Raw genomic sequence first — 14,224 nt, 5'->3', positions numbered from 1 at the left:
TATGTCATTGGGTCCTCATACATAGCCAGCACTATTTCTACCAATGTTTCTGGGACTTCAAGTCACACAGGACTGCCCAAATCAGCTTTCTTGGGACATTTTCAGATGCTTTCTCCATGTCTAGAATTACCCAGTTGGACTCTTTCCTCATCTCTAGCTTCTTCTCAACTATCTGTCTTATTGCAAACATTAAGTCTGCTGTGTTATATCCTGATCTGAATCCAAACTGCTCATCTCCCATCTTACTTTTTACTCTTCTGCACATTAATTTATTAATCACTCTCTCCAGAACTTTCATGTAGTGTGATAGAAGCCTCTATACTGACCAAAGTTATGAATGTCTCCCCTTTGTTCTTGTACTGACACTAGCATACTTATTCTCAAGTTATCTGGGATACTCCTTTTTCTCCAAACTACTAAATGTTTCCTATGGAGCCATTTTTTCCCTAACTCAACCAACATCTTGATCATATCTGCTGTGACCCCATCTGAGCCTGCTGCTTTCCCTGATTTCATTTTCCTTAATTACTTCTTCTATGATGGGCTCCACTTCTTCTTTCATTGTAGCCTATGTCTGAGGCAGTACAGCCTCTGTGGAGTTTCTTCTTTCAGAAGTTGCTGAACGTACTCCTTCCATCTGCCTTTGATGTGCTGTTGAGTGGTGAGCAGGTTGTTGCTTGCATCCCTTATGAAGGGTGTCTAATAACTATCTTCTTTATCTTTACTTATTTGCTTTGCAACCAAATGAGTTTCTTTGTGCAATCTACTGAGTTACTTTCCAGAAGCTGGTAGAATGCTTTGGATGCCTTGCTTTATCTGTTGCAATTAGTCAATCAGCATTCTTTCTTAGCCTGGTGTATCTTTTCTGGCTCTCATTTTTTCCTGCACTCCTTTTTCTTTTGATGATGTCCTGGATTTCTGTATTCCACTACCAGCTTTCTTTATGTGCCTTATTTTCATACCTGGCTCAGCTGCATATTGGTTCTAAAGTCCTCATGCGGGCTGTTTTGAGACACTGCCATATGGTTTCAACTTCAACTATTTCCTCTTCCTCTTCTTCCTGAGGTGCCAGAGCTCAGTATTTCCTTGAAATCTTGTGCTTTCTCTCCAGGTGACTTCCAGGTCTTCAGCCTAGTCTCTGTTGGCCTCAGAACCTTCTCTGACCACTGCTTACAGCTGTTATTGCAGCCAGTGGTTTATGCTGTAGGTCGACAGTTTCACTGAGGATGACCTTGCAACTGCTGATTCTATCCCATTTCCCCTTTCCTCACTAGGAGAAGATCTACTGAGTTGCATGTTGGAAACCTCTTGCATGAGATCCCGTGACTGTGCTGCAGCAACATACATGATAGATAACAATAATGGGGAATTTTAGCCATGCATCCATACTATGCCGTGAAGGTAATTAGAAAGGAAAAGATGTTTCTACTGAGGTGTGTTAGTACAGAAATTCAGTCCACATGCCAGTATAGCCATATTATACTATAAAGGTGAGACACTGCCACCGTCATACTACGGGGGGGGGTCATAAAAACACATAACTGTAAAATGTGTCACATGTGCAGATGGATTGCAATGACAAAAGGTCTAGTAACAGACCTCAAGAGAAACAATCCCAGAACTCCTACACTATGTGTCATACAGCCACCTTAGCAAGGAGACCTCAAGGGAAACAAGCCAAGAACTCCCACACTATGTGTCATACAGCCATCTTAGCAAGGGTAGTCTGTGAATCAGTCATGTTGAGAGCCCTCTAGAGCACATTACACATCCTTGCATAAAAACACAGATAAGTGACAGAAGCTATCTCAACACTGGCAGAAGAATCCAGATACACGAATCATCTCAGACAATGCCAAATTTCCCTACAATGTACATATGTATGACAGCTTATTGTCAGTATAATGCAACAGATTACAGTACTGGAAGAGAAATTCCCATGGATAAGATCGAGTACTTGCCTATATCACTGATATGTTGTAGACCACCGTATTTGGAGGTCATGCCACAGAAGCAGTAGGTACAAAGGTCAGTGGATTAACACGTGTCTAGGGACTGGGAAATTTGATATTGGAATAAACAAAATGTACAGACCTGTGGACACTATTTTCACCAGTATAGAGTATTAGTATGACAGTTAATTGTGTAGTCATAAAAGAGGTGTCTGTAAAATACATATCAGGAAAAAAGAAAATGTGATATCAGGGTAAACAAAATGCACACACTTGGGCCTGATCCACTGACCTTTCACACTGACACTGCAAATTCAGGAGCATGAGTAAGATATGCCACAGAAGTAGGTGTACTGAAGACGTTTGACTACACATACTCATGTAAAGTTAAAAATAATGCTGCAGACTGTATAATGAAGATTGGAAAATGATATGGCACAGTTGGGGATTGAGAGTCACCATGCACTGTACAATTCACTGTATGATTATAATGCAGTATGGAATCTGCAACATGAACATATCACTTTACCATATTTTACAATTATTAGCATTATTAGCACAGTATAATGATGGTTGTCATCATTCCACATGTTGGATCATCATAGCTTTGAACCCCTATCTGCCTAACTGACAGTCTCTTGAGTTGTGTACCAGATAATGACACCACAGAAACTACAGTTGTGCAAATAATCTTACCATAGCAGTAGATGTTTGAATGATCACTGGGGCAGTATGCTAAGATATATGGGTTATATCGTGCATAGGATATAACAGCTGGCCATCTTCCAAAGACTCAGGGTACCTTCTATATGCCCAAACCATTAGACAGCTTGAAATGAGCTGACTAAAAGTCAGATTTGGGTGCCAAGCTGGACAGAGATTTCATGCCAACAGAGTGAAGTAGGCTAAGGCCTGAAAGGACATTGCTAGAAAAAGAAAAAAAATATATATGTCCACACCCTGAAAAAAATAGAACAAAAAATAAGGGAGTGGCTACGGCAGCAGTGATCATTTGAATGTCTGCTGTTACGGTAAGTTTACTCAAACAACTGTACTATGTTCATCATTACGAACACTACTATAGTAGCCTAAGCTATATGAGTAGATTATCATAGCTTAGAAGAACTGGGAGTAGAAAGAAGAAGGGTCTAGGAGCCCCTGGGGAATGGTCCTACCAAAGCCTGTCCTAGACCAGGAGAAGGAATCTAGTTTATATTGCTTTGTAAAAGTATGTACTGAGGACCATTTTGCTGCTTCTAGAATGCTTCTAGAATCCAACCCTTTCCAAAAAGCCATAGATGAAGCCAAGACCTGATAGAGTGAGTCTTGACTGTGCCTGGAATAGTTCTGTTGTCATGGAAATAAAAAAAGGTAATAGCCTGAGGCAACCATTTGGAAATAGTTTGCTTTGACACAGGCTGTCCTTTCTTCTTAACTTCAGAAGAATTGAACAACTGTTCAGAGGTTCTGAAAGATGGTCTTATGTCAAACTAGTACCCAAGTGTCTCTGATAATCCAAGGTATGAAGGATTCTTTCTCCCTCATTTTTAGATTCTTGAAACAAGGCAGAGAGATTGATAGATAGGCTTAAAGTAAGCTAAGATACCACTCTAGGCATAAACAAAGGATTAGTTCTCAAGGAAACTCTGTCTTTGTGAAAAATGAGATAATGCTGACCCACTGTAAAAGCTTGCAACTCAAAAATTCTTCTTGCAGAGGTCAAAGCAATAAGTAAGAGTGATTTCCATGTTAAGAACGTCGAGTCAGCCCAGTGAGCTGGTTCAAATGCAGCAAGTGTCAGTTTTAGTTCAGTACCCAAGGAGGAGATGCATTTTTTGGGCAGGGGTGTTTTATGCAGAAACCCTTTCAAAAACATTTTGACATGAGACTGCGTTGAAAGAGGGGGATTCATGAGCAGAATACTGAAATGGTCAACAGTAGAACCTTGATAGAGGAGTAAGACAGGCCATAGAATAGTAACTCACATCAATACTATCAAAGCAGAAAAACACTAGCTCTGAATGGGTACTAGTTATTTTACTGACATCAACTAGAAAAACTCTTTGCTGATATATGATTTTCAGTAAGTAGGTTTTAGGATCTGCTTCTTGCTTGTTTGTTTAAACATATGACTATAGTTTATCTGTAAGCACTGGAAGATGTCCTGGGGACCACAGATGATTCAGAGAGCTGACAGTATTTATAAAAGCCTGCTGCATATCCTCAGAAAACAGGTGCCTAAAGGGTATTAATACCATATCATCCAGGCAGTCAGTTGCAGTTGTTTGGGGTCAGGATGTATCAAGCAACCCTGAACTTGTGTAAATAAATCCAGTCTGTGAGGAAGCTTATGTTAATTGCCCCTGGCCATTTCCAGAAGAAGGGAGAACCACTGCTGCCTGGACCAGAAGTGGTGATCACAATAATTTTTTTGGGGGGTCCTCTTGAACCTTCAGATGTACCCTTGTAATCAATGTAAAGGGTGGAACAGCATACAGGAACATTCATGTCTAAGGAAAAGAAAAAAAAAAACATCTGTATTTCAGGCCTTCTTGCATGGAGTTATGGAGCATTTTTTTTTCCAAATGATTGTTTTGAAAGGAGACAAAAATATTACTTGAGGTACTCCCTCAAAAGTGATCAAATCTTGGATGATCCCCTGATTCAGTTTCCATTTATAAGGCTCTGCTCTGTTCCTATTCAGTTTTTCTACCATGCAATTTTGCTCTGATGGGATGTAAGATGCTTGTAGAGTTAGAGTGAGATTGTGCTGTAACACTATATCTCATGCTAATGTGGCTAGTCTGCACATAGGGTAGGATCTGGTTCCTACTTGTTTATTAAACATTACTGTGGTGTTGTTTGTAATTTATTAAACATTATTGTGGTGCTATTTTTAAACGCTGGAAGAGGTCTTAGGGGTCCACAGATGATTCAGAGAGTTGAGAGTATTTATAAGAGCTAGTATCTGTTTTATGTTTAAGTGTTTTGGTCTATATATTTTTCCATAGACCCTGCACTTTTATGTGTATGAATACTGCTCCCTGAGCAGAGTCTGAGGCATCTGTTGTAACTGACTGTGTTGGAGTTGAATGGGAGAATGGGAGATCTGGAGTCTGAGAAATGTGGTATCTCTATCACACTTTCTGCCATTTTACAAGATCTAATACTGGAATTTGAAAAAGTCAGTGGGTGTAGGTGCAGGAACCGGAGAGATTTTACAAACCACTGTATCCTCCTCATACAAAGTCTTGTAAAAGGCATCATGAGAATCATGGATGTATGGCTGCCAAGAAACCCAGAATCCTAAGGAATTGCCTTGCTGACATAGAAGTCAAAGTAGAAAACCACAGCAATGGATCCAAATACAATTATAGGTTCATAGGTTGGTACTAGGCTATCGGACCTAGGGCCTATACAACCCTAGCCATAACAATTCCTTGGCTATTACTTCCCTGGTCCCCTGTCTAACAGGGCAATTGATGTGATCCCTGGCCTGAATTTCCTATCTCCTATCCAATCGTCAAGGTTCTTTTTGAACAGGGGCAAAGAGGCGCTCAGCTTGACATGTATGGGCAGTCTATTCCAGAGTATGGGGAGTCTCTGGGTCAGGAACCTATCCCTCCAGCATGTTTTGTTCATTGTGATGACCAGGTTTAGATCCATGGAGCATGTGGCTCTGAGGGATTGGGATTTCTTTAAGTGTATCATGTCCAACAGCTCTGGGTTTGACATGGCCTTGTATGTTAAGCAGAGATCGCCTCTGAGCAGCTGGAGTTTTTTTAGACAGTCAGCATAGGGCATCTGCTTTAGGCTTGTGATTCTTTTAGTGAGGCATTTCTGTGGCCTTTCCAGTTGTTGCAGATGTCTTGTGAGGTGCATACCAAACAGGGCGTTGTACTCTATAATGGGTCTAATGAGGGATGAGTACATTGGGACAATGACCTTCTTTTTTCTGGATGAAAAGCCCTAAATGATGAGGTGTGCCACATAGAAGAATTTCCTGACTGTTGTGGCGATGTGGTTATCGAAGGTGAGACCACTGTCCACTTGTGTCCCTAAGTCCCTTATCGCACTTTCAGTGTTTAGTGTACTGCCACTTATGTGGTAATTCATGGGTACATAGTTTTTCCCAAAGGGGATAACTATATATTTCTTGGCATTGAGCTTGAGCCCATGGCTCTGGCACCAAGCATCTGTTTCTTTAAGGCACTTTTGTAGAATACCAACATCATTTGGGGATTCAATAATGGCTCGCAGTTTGCAGTCATCTGCGAACTTTGTTTGCCAGAGTCCCTTAGTGCTGGCCTGTACTTCAGAGAAGTAGATGCCAGACAAGAGTGGTCCCAGGACTGAACCCTGAGGTACTCCACTTGTCACTTGTCTGGAGCTGGATTTTGAGTCGGCTACTTTTACAGTGTGGGCTCTGTCAGTAAGCCAGTTGGCAACCCATTGAACGATGTAGGGATTAATGCCCAGCTTAGTAAGCTTATCTATGATTCCAGAGTGGGGGATGATGTTGAAGGCCTTGGCGAGGTCCAGATAGGCTGTGTGGACCACCTTGCCCTCATCTACGTCTCTGGATACTGATTCAAAGAAGTCAATCAGGTTGAGGAGACAAGATTGGTCCTTTACAAAACTGGGTGGGGTCCAGTGTTTGAAGGTTGCCAATGTCTTTGTTTATAAGTTCTATGATAATGCATTCCATGGCTTTGCAGATCAGGCTCATCCGATTGATGGGACGATAGTTCCTGGGATCCAAGGTGGATCCCCCCTTGTGGAGTGGGATAACTGTAGCTGTGTGCCACTCATTGGGCATGAAGCCTGAGTTGAGGCTATGATTAAACATGACACTTAGGTGAGGTGCCAATTCATTTTGTAGTTCATGTAGTACACAGACTGAGATGTCGTCTGGTCCCATGGATGCTGTATTCTTAGCTTTGGAGAGTGCATTTTTTAACTGTGTGGCCGTGATTACCAGAATTTGGCAATCTTTTGGTATTGAGCTGGGCCCTTTAGGGGGTGAGAGGGGGGGGTGAAGTTGGCACTGAATCGATCTGCCAGGATATTGGCAATACCCTTGGGATCAGTATATTTAAAGACATTCTGGCAATACCCTTGGGATCAGTATATTTAAAGACATTCTGTTGTAGTTAGTTAACTATCCTACTACAAGCCTCCAAAGCCTTACTCTTATCCTCACAAATATGGTTACTTCTTGCACACCTCCATATGCGTCATTTTCCAAATCAGACCATAACCTGTACTCAGTCTCCTTCGGACTTCTGACGGGCAGTCTATGCCTATCCTACAAGGTATTCTCTGATCCAGCCCTTATCGATCTGCTGCACATTTGCAAAACAAACAGCATTAGAATTACCTGACCTAAAGATCTAAATCTCATCTGTGACATAAACAAAACAAGTTGGAGGGATAGATATGTGTCTCAGAGATTACTCCTTCTCTGGAAAAGACTCCCTATTCATGTGAAACAGAGCTCTTCCCTAAAGCTATTGAAGCACAGTTTGGACCAATGGATGGGAAATCACAAAAACACCCCTGTTTCATTTCCTGTGGCCCTTATGGAATGGGCATTTTGTAGATGCCCTAAGTCACAGGCATATACTAAAGAAATTCTAGCATGTGGGCACTGATATTTGGAAAATTTAGGGAATGAATTACTAGGATGAAGCTCTAGGGTAGTTAGCCTGCGATCCTATGATCTTATAGTTTCCTTTAAAATTGGTGGTATTTTCCCTGGTAATACCTCTGCATTTAGGGACTTCTAAGAAGTAAACTTTCTACACTTGCTCAATGACCTAAATAAATTCTCCTGTAATCCTCTTCTGATGGATCCAATTGCTAAAGCTACTGCTTATGCTTCTGATTTCTACTCCCTCAAGTAGATATATTTTTAAGACATCTCCTATGTGCACCAAATATAATGAAACATTTTTAAAAATATATGGTAGATTATCCACATAAATGAATTGTATAATAAGAGAAAGGAATTATTTAATTCTTATAAGAAATATCATTCTACTAACCTTTACAGCACACTTATAGCAAACTAATAAACAGCTTAATGAAACCAGTAAGAAGATCAAAGTTGAATATGAACTTAAAAGAGGCATTAAAACCAAAAATAACTGCAAATTGTTCTTTAAATATGTCAGTAAGTTAAGATTGAATTCCCAGCAATGTTCAGATTAATACTGCCTACTCTAATTCTAAGGAAATATCTAATGTCCTAGATGACAAATTCTGTGCAAATTTCACTCCAACCACCAATATCACTACAGTCATAATGCAAAAGCCACCCTCTTTAAATACTATTGAGAAGTTCTACAAACCATCACAAAAGCCAAGTGCCAAATATGGCTTATCTGAACCCCTACTTAAGATCATAGGGTCATAAGAGTTACAAGACAACTTGGGTGGTGCAGTGGTGCAGTGGTCACCTCACAGCAAGAGGTTCTCTGGTTCAATTCTTGGCTGTGGTACCTTCTGTGTGGAGTCTGCATATCCTCCGTGCATTCATGTGGGTTTCCTCTGGGTAGTCTGATTTCCTCCCACATTCCAAAGACATGCATCTGGAGAATTTCTCCCTGGGCCTCCACTGAAAAATAGGCTCTGTCCTAGTTGGACTTTCCCAGTAAACAAATGTTAAATAAATAAATAAATAAATACTTAAAACAACTGAGCCATGAGGCCATTTCCACCCTTCCAGTACCCATTCTTAGGCTTTGCCTCCCTTTTCAAGAAGAGCCAGGCCAGTCATACTAAGAGTGAAATTATGAATACCCATCCAGCTGTCCACACAGTAAGCTCTCCAAATTGACCCATGTGTGGCTAGGTGGATATCCAGCTGGCTTAGGGACAGGACTCACACAGTAAGAGCAGGGAGTGCATCCTTGACAGCATGAGGATGACCAGTGGAGTCCCCAAGCTGGGAGAACCACTATTTGATATCTACTTTTCAAATCTCTGTATATCAAATGGGGACATTGTGTCACACTGCTTATCTTGGAGAAGAAGTATGAGTTCCATAGATGGGATGAGTGCTGCATGACAAATCGATCCTTCCTCTTATTTTATTTGTTGTAATAGATTTATGTCTCTGGCTTTAGTGTTGATAGGACTGTTTGATTTTTTGGAGTTATATGACTACTAGATCCCTTATGGCTCTGTAAGCAAGGCATATATCACCCCCTAAGGAGACTATATGATAAAGAGATATAGCCCCCAGTCTCTCATGGTAGCTCAGGTCTTTTAAGCCCATGATTTTGTTAGTTAAAAACCTCTGTGTTTTTTCAATTGCTTCATATGTTTAGTAAGTTACATCCCAAAGAAGGAGTTATACTCAATGATGAGTCAAACCAGTGAGGAATACAAGGTGGCAAGGACTTCTTTTGATCTAGAGGAAATATCTTTTGCTATGAGCTGTGCAAGGTAAAATGATTTTCTAAACACCATTGCAACATGATGGTCAAACAAGAGATAGCTATCCACCCAAGTACCCAGGTCTCTGACTACCTCCTCATTTTGAAGTGGTGTTTTTCTATAGTATAAGCTGGAGCTAGGAGTTGCTTACCAAGCATAACAACGTTGTACCATTTGGCATTGAGTATGTGCCCATTTTTTGTACACCAGTTACTGACAAGTGTAACCTCCTGTTGGACTGTCTGTATGTCAGAGTTGGACTTCACAACTCCTAATTTACAATCATCATCAAACCTTGTTAATCATTGATCCTCATTTGATGTATGTAGATTTTAAAACTAGATATCAGTGTTCCCACTATAGATGTCTTGGGGGATCCACTAGTCAACTTCATGATCTTGGGGATGCATTCCCTACTCCTACTGGGTGAGTCCTGTCCCTAAGCCAATTAGATATCCACCTAACCACATATGGGTCAGTTTGGAGATCCTTCACTTTATTATACTTGCATGTGGTATGGTACTTAACCTCTTTAATCTAAGCCTCTCCACCAGTTACATTCCTGAAGCCTGGAAAACAGCCATTGTAATGTCATTGCACAACAGCAGACAACAGACCCTATTAACTCCAGACCAGTTAGTCTCACTAGCCTCATTTGTAAAGTTATGAAATGTATTATGTCAGCCTTTATTAATTTGGACATTGAAAGTCTATAAACCTTATACCGTCATCAATTTGGTTTGTTAAAACAAATTCACATCTCTTTAATCTCATTATTTTCATTAAAAAGGTCACTGAGGCAGTGGATAGTGTTTTGCAGGACATACAACATATCTGAACCTGGTCATTGTCATTGACACTATTCTCTATGCAGTCATTATTGACAAACTTGTAAATCTGAATAGAAATCCTTATGTTGTATAGTGGATAACAGAATCTGACTGACAGAATCCATATGGTTAAAGTCACAGGCACAAACTCCAAAAGAAAAAGTTACCAATGGTGTACCATAGGGCCCAATGTTGAGCAATGTTCTATTTGGCATCTATTTTTCAGACATTCAGGCCAACACTCCTGGCCTATAGTTATTTAGGTTAACAAACAACTGTAAATTGGGAGTGGTTATTCAATCTTCCACTGACTCACAATTAATCCAACACAGGTCAGACTGAAGTAATAATTGGTGCAAAAGCAATTGTCTCAATTAAAATGTGAAAAACAGAGTACAATTAATTTCTGGTAAACAAAATGTTTCTATACCAGGCAGATGACACATCCTTTCAATAAGACACTGATGTAAAAGATATATATAAACTTTTAATGATAATTCATTACATTTTAACCATAATTTTCCTGCAATAGTTAAGATAACCGAGTCTATATCACTTTATCGAATTGCTATTCAGAGAATAGCAATTCATCGAACCTCTGTTTATCGAAGCCACTATTCTTCGATCAGTGACTTCTCCTAGGGCAAACCATCAGTTGGCCACCATCTGGAATTTGCCCTTTTCCCCACTGTAGTGCAATCTCGGAGTTGATATATTTAGTTAGGGGAGTGTGGGGGGCCAGCACCCCACCTTGATAGGTTTTTAAAGTGGCTTGGTTGGCCTACCGCTGGTTTGCCCTAGTTAAAATTTCACTTTATTTTTATTTATTTATTTTATTTTACATTTGTTAACTGGGAAAGTCCGACTGGATACATATCCATTTTCAGCAGAGGCCAGGGGAGAAAAGCTCCAACATCATATTACATAAATGAGAGAACATATAAGCAGCCTATATGCATATGATCTCCATGAAAGAAATACATATGAGCATATTTACAGTAATTATTAACAAGTTCTTGTTGTATATAATGCATACAATCACATACATTTTTTTTCATTTTTGTTTTCCCAAGATGTTTAATACAGTATATGTCATTGAATTAGAAGGCACATATCATTGGATTAACAAGTATACCAGGGGATACAGGTGATCTCTGATGGAATCCTTGCAAACAGCGCAGTGGGATGGGTTAGCCAGGGGTATAGCATGAACAAAGCCAGCTGTTTTCATAATGAGTTTTCAGGAGTTTTTTAAAATGGGTAAGAGAGGTGGTAAAGGTAATTTAGCTTGGGAGTGAATTCCAGGTTCTGGCAAAAGTGCATGCAAAGAGAGATTTCTCAGTATCGTTTTTATGTTTGATGACATTTATGAGTTTTTGGTTAGTACATCTTAAGGCTCTAGTGGTGACGTAGGGCTGAATTAGTGGCAGAAGTGCTGGAGTTTTGTCAGGAAGGTAGTAGAGCTTGTGTGCTATTGAGAGTTGATTTGAGTAGGAGTAGGTGAGACAACTCCAGCCAATTGAGTTGCTTGAGGGAAATATAGTGGTGGGATCTATAGGAGGCATCATTTGCAAACTTGGCTATCTTGTTGTAACAAGATTCCATTTTGTTTAGTTCTGTGCGGTGGAGAGTAGTCATGATGGTCGAGGCATAAAGGAGGATGGATAAGAGGTGAGTTCTTGCTATAGTGGCTTTGGTATGTTTAGTGATGAAGTGTTGGTTCCTATAAAGGCCTTAAAAAGCCATTCAATGGCTAGCAGCTTCAATAAATGGAGGTTCAATGAATTGCTATTCACTGAATAGCAATTCAATAAAGTGATATAGATGCAAGAAAACCTTATATCTGGCTCAATTATTTTCCAAAGGTGTCTTATCAAGATCCAAAAAAGTCATAATTCCCCTTGCTCTCATCTCATCAGGCCCATTATTGAATATAATGCTCCCTTTTGCATGTATTTGTCAAAACATATCACTCAACTTGACAGATCTCATAGGTTCCTAACTTAAAAGATAAGCAGTCTCAAATATCCTGGTTATGAGAACAGACTGGATCCCCCACATCTATACTCAATTTCTTATATATTGTACTGTGAGGATATATGTCTAGCCTTTCTAGCCATGAAAGATCTGAAGATCTGACCCTCTTTGACCTTCCATTTCTCATAGATTACTCATAGATCAAATGCCTCTTTTAGTTCCTTCACCCAGGTTTTTGAATAAATAAGACATGTTGGCATGATAGATTCATATCCCAGCATATCCCCCACCTCTGAAACAAACTTCCACTACACGTCAAACAGATTAGCGCAATTGCCAGCTTCATGGTAAACCTAGATAATTGGATGGGCAGCCTCAAGTTTCTCCCTGACATATCCTGTATTGCCCTCTTTGAAGCAATTTTGAACACAGGTTACTAACTACACTTTTAAAGGTCTGCAGACAGATTGTCTTGTACTTACTTAAGAACTATGAAACTACTGAGTGGCTGATGGCCTGAGTGGTGAAATAATGGTCCATTTGATGGAAATCTGCTATGAGAGGAACACCTAATGGCTAAATGTAGCAAATGTTGTATTTCTTGAATGAGATACCAGCCACAATCTAATATTACATAGCAGTCAATACCCGAGACAACTAGCTATAAAAGTAACTTTGCTCTTCAATTTTCTTTCAGTTAGTAACTTTACCTAGAAAAAAAGTTATCTTTAAGTACATTGGTCCAGTATATGAATGCATCTGCAGCTTCTCTTTGTCATTACAGAAATTCTAGAATTTTGGTCAATATATATTATTATACAGTGGTCACATTTTGCCATGCATTGAAATGCACATCAGTCCTTTTGTTAGGTAGAATCCAGTATTCCACACTGTGAAGTCCCCTCTCTGAGCCAGTAATGAAGGAGCCTGAATCCTCACCACTCACACTGGAGAGCGACATTTACTTGGAACAAAAATAGATACGCACAGTATTTCCAGAGGCAGCTCTCTGCATCAAGCACAATTTTCCTTAAGAGCACACAGGGAACACACTCAGTCTGGGGTCTGGGCTTCTCTCTCTCTCTCTCTCTCCAGGTCCCCAGTAAAACTCCCCACTGGCACAGTTGTAGAGTTGAGTCCTCAGCTGAGTGTCCAAGCCAAGTTCCCCATGACTCTCTCTGTGAAACCAGTGCTCTGTGTCCCTGTTCCAAACAGCTGACACACACACACTCTTTGAGATTTGATTTTCACACACACCTGGGAAAAGATGGCATAGATTGACTAGCTATGCCACCTTCTGCACAGACTATAAGGTAGATACACTGTCACCAGACACTCCAAAGCCAGCTACTCCAAGTCTCTTACTAGGATACCCAATTTTAGTGAGCGAAATTAATATTAATACCAATGGCAGTGTTTGGCCAATGCAGTAAGGCTTTTAGGAGGGGCTACAGAGTCATCAAATAGATACAAGTACTCTCAAAGTTTAAAATATTCTCTAAAGGACCAGCCACAATGAAATGTTTAAATATATTTAATACTAAATAATAAAAGAACATGAAAATATGGAATGTCTATTTACAATAAACACCAGCGTTTCAATCACAGGAAATATTTACATAGAAATAGATTCATACAGATACAGAAAAACAGTACTTAATTAATCTCACTATATTTTTCTGACTGATCTAAAGAATTACTATTCCCTGGTCACTTAATAGAGCAAGGAAAGATGAAGTAGGTGAGTGATCCTTCTATGTCAGGTTCCAAAAACAGACTGCCCTGAGACTTCAGTCTCATCTAGTATTAAAACATAAATTTTATCCTCGATTACAGAATGACATCACATACATCTGGTCATCTGACTTTGGTTCCCATACTATCCCCCTTTACTAGAGGCTTCCAGGATTTAGCACATATGTGTCAATAATACACACACATAAAGCTTTGCTAAGATCTGTTGCAGTTTCTGGAAATCATAAAACCATTAAAACACTTCCTCCCTTCCAGGGTAGTGATTAG

Source organism: Protopterus annectens, chromosome 1.part1 (assembly GCF_019279795.1).
Source record: "Protopterus annectens isolate FY-2018-M chromosome 1.part1, PAN1.0, whole genome shotgun sequence".
In the NCBI taxonomy this organism is placed as follows: Eukaryota; Metazoa; Chordata; order Ceratodontiformes; family Protopteridae; genus Protopterus; species Protopterus annectens.
Note: the sequence above shows the minus strand (reverse complement) of the source record.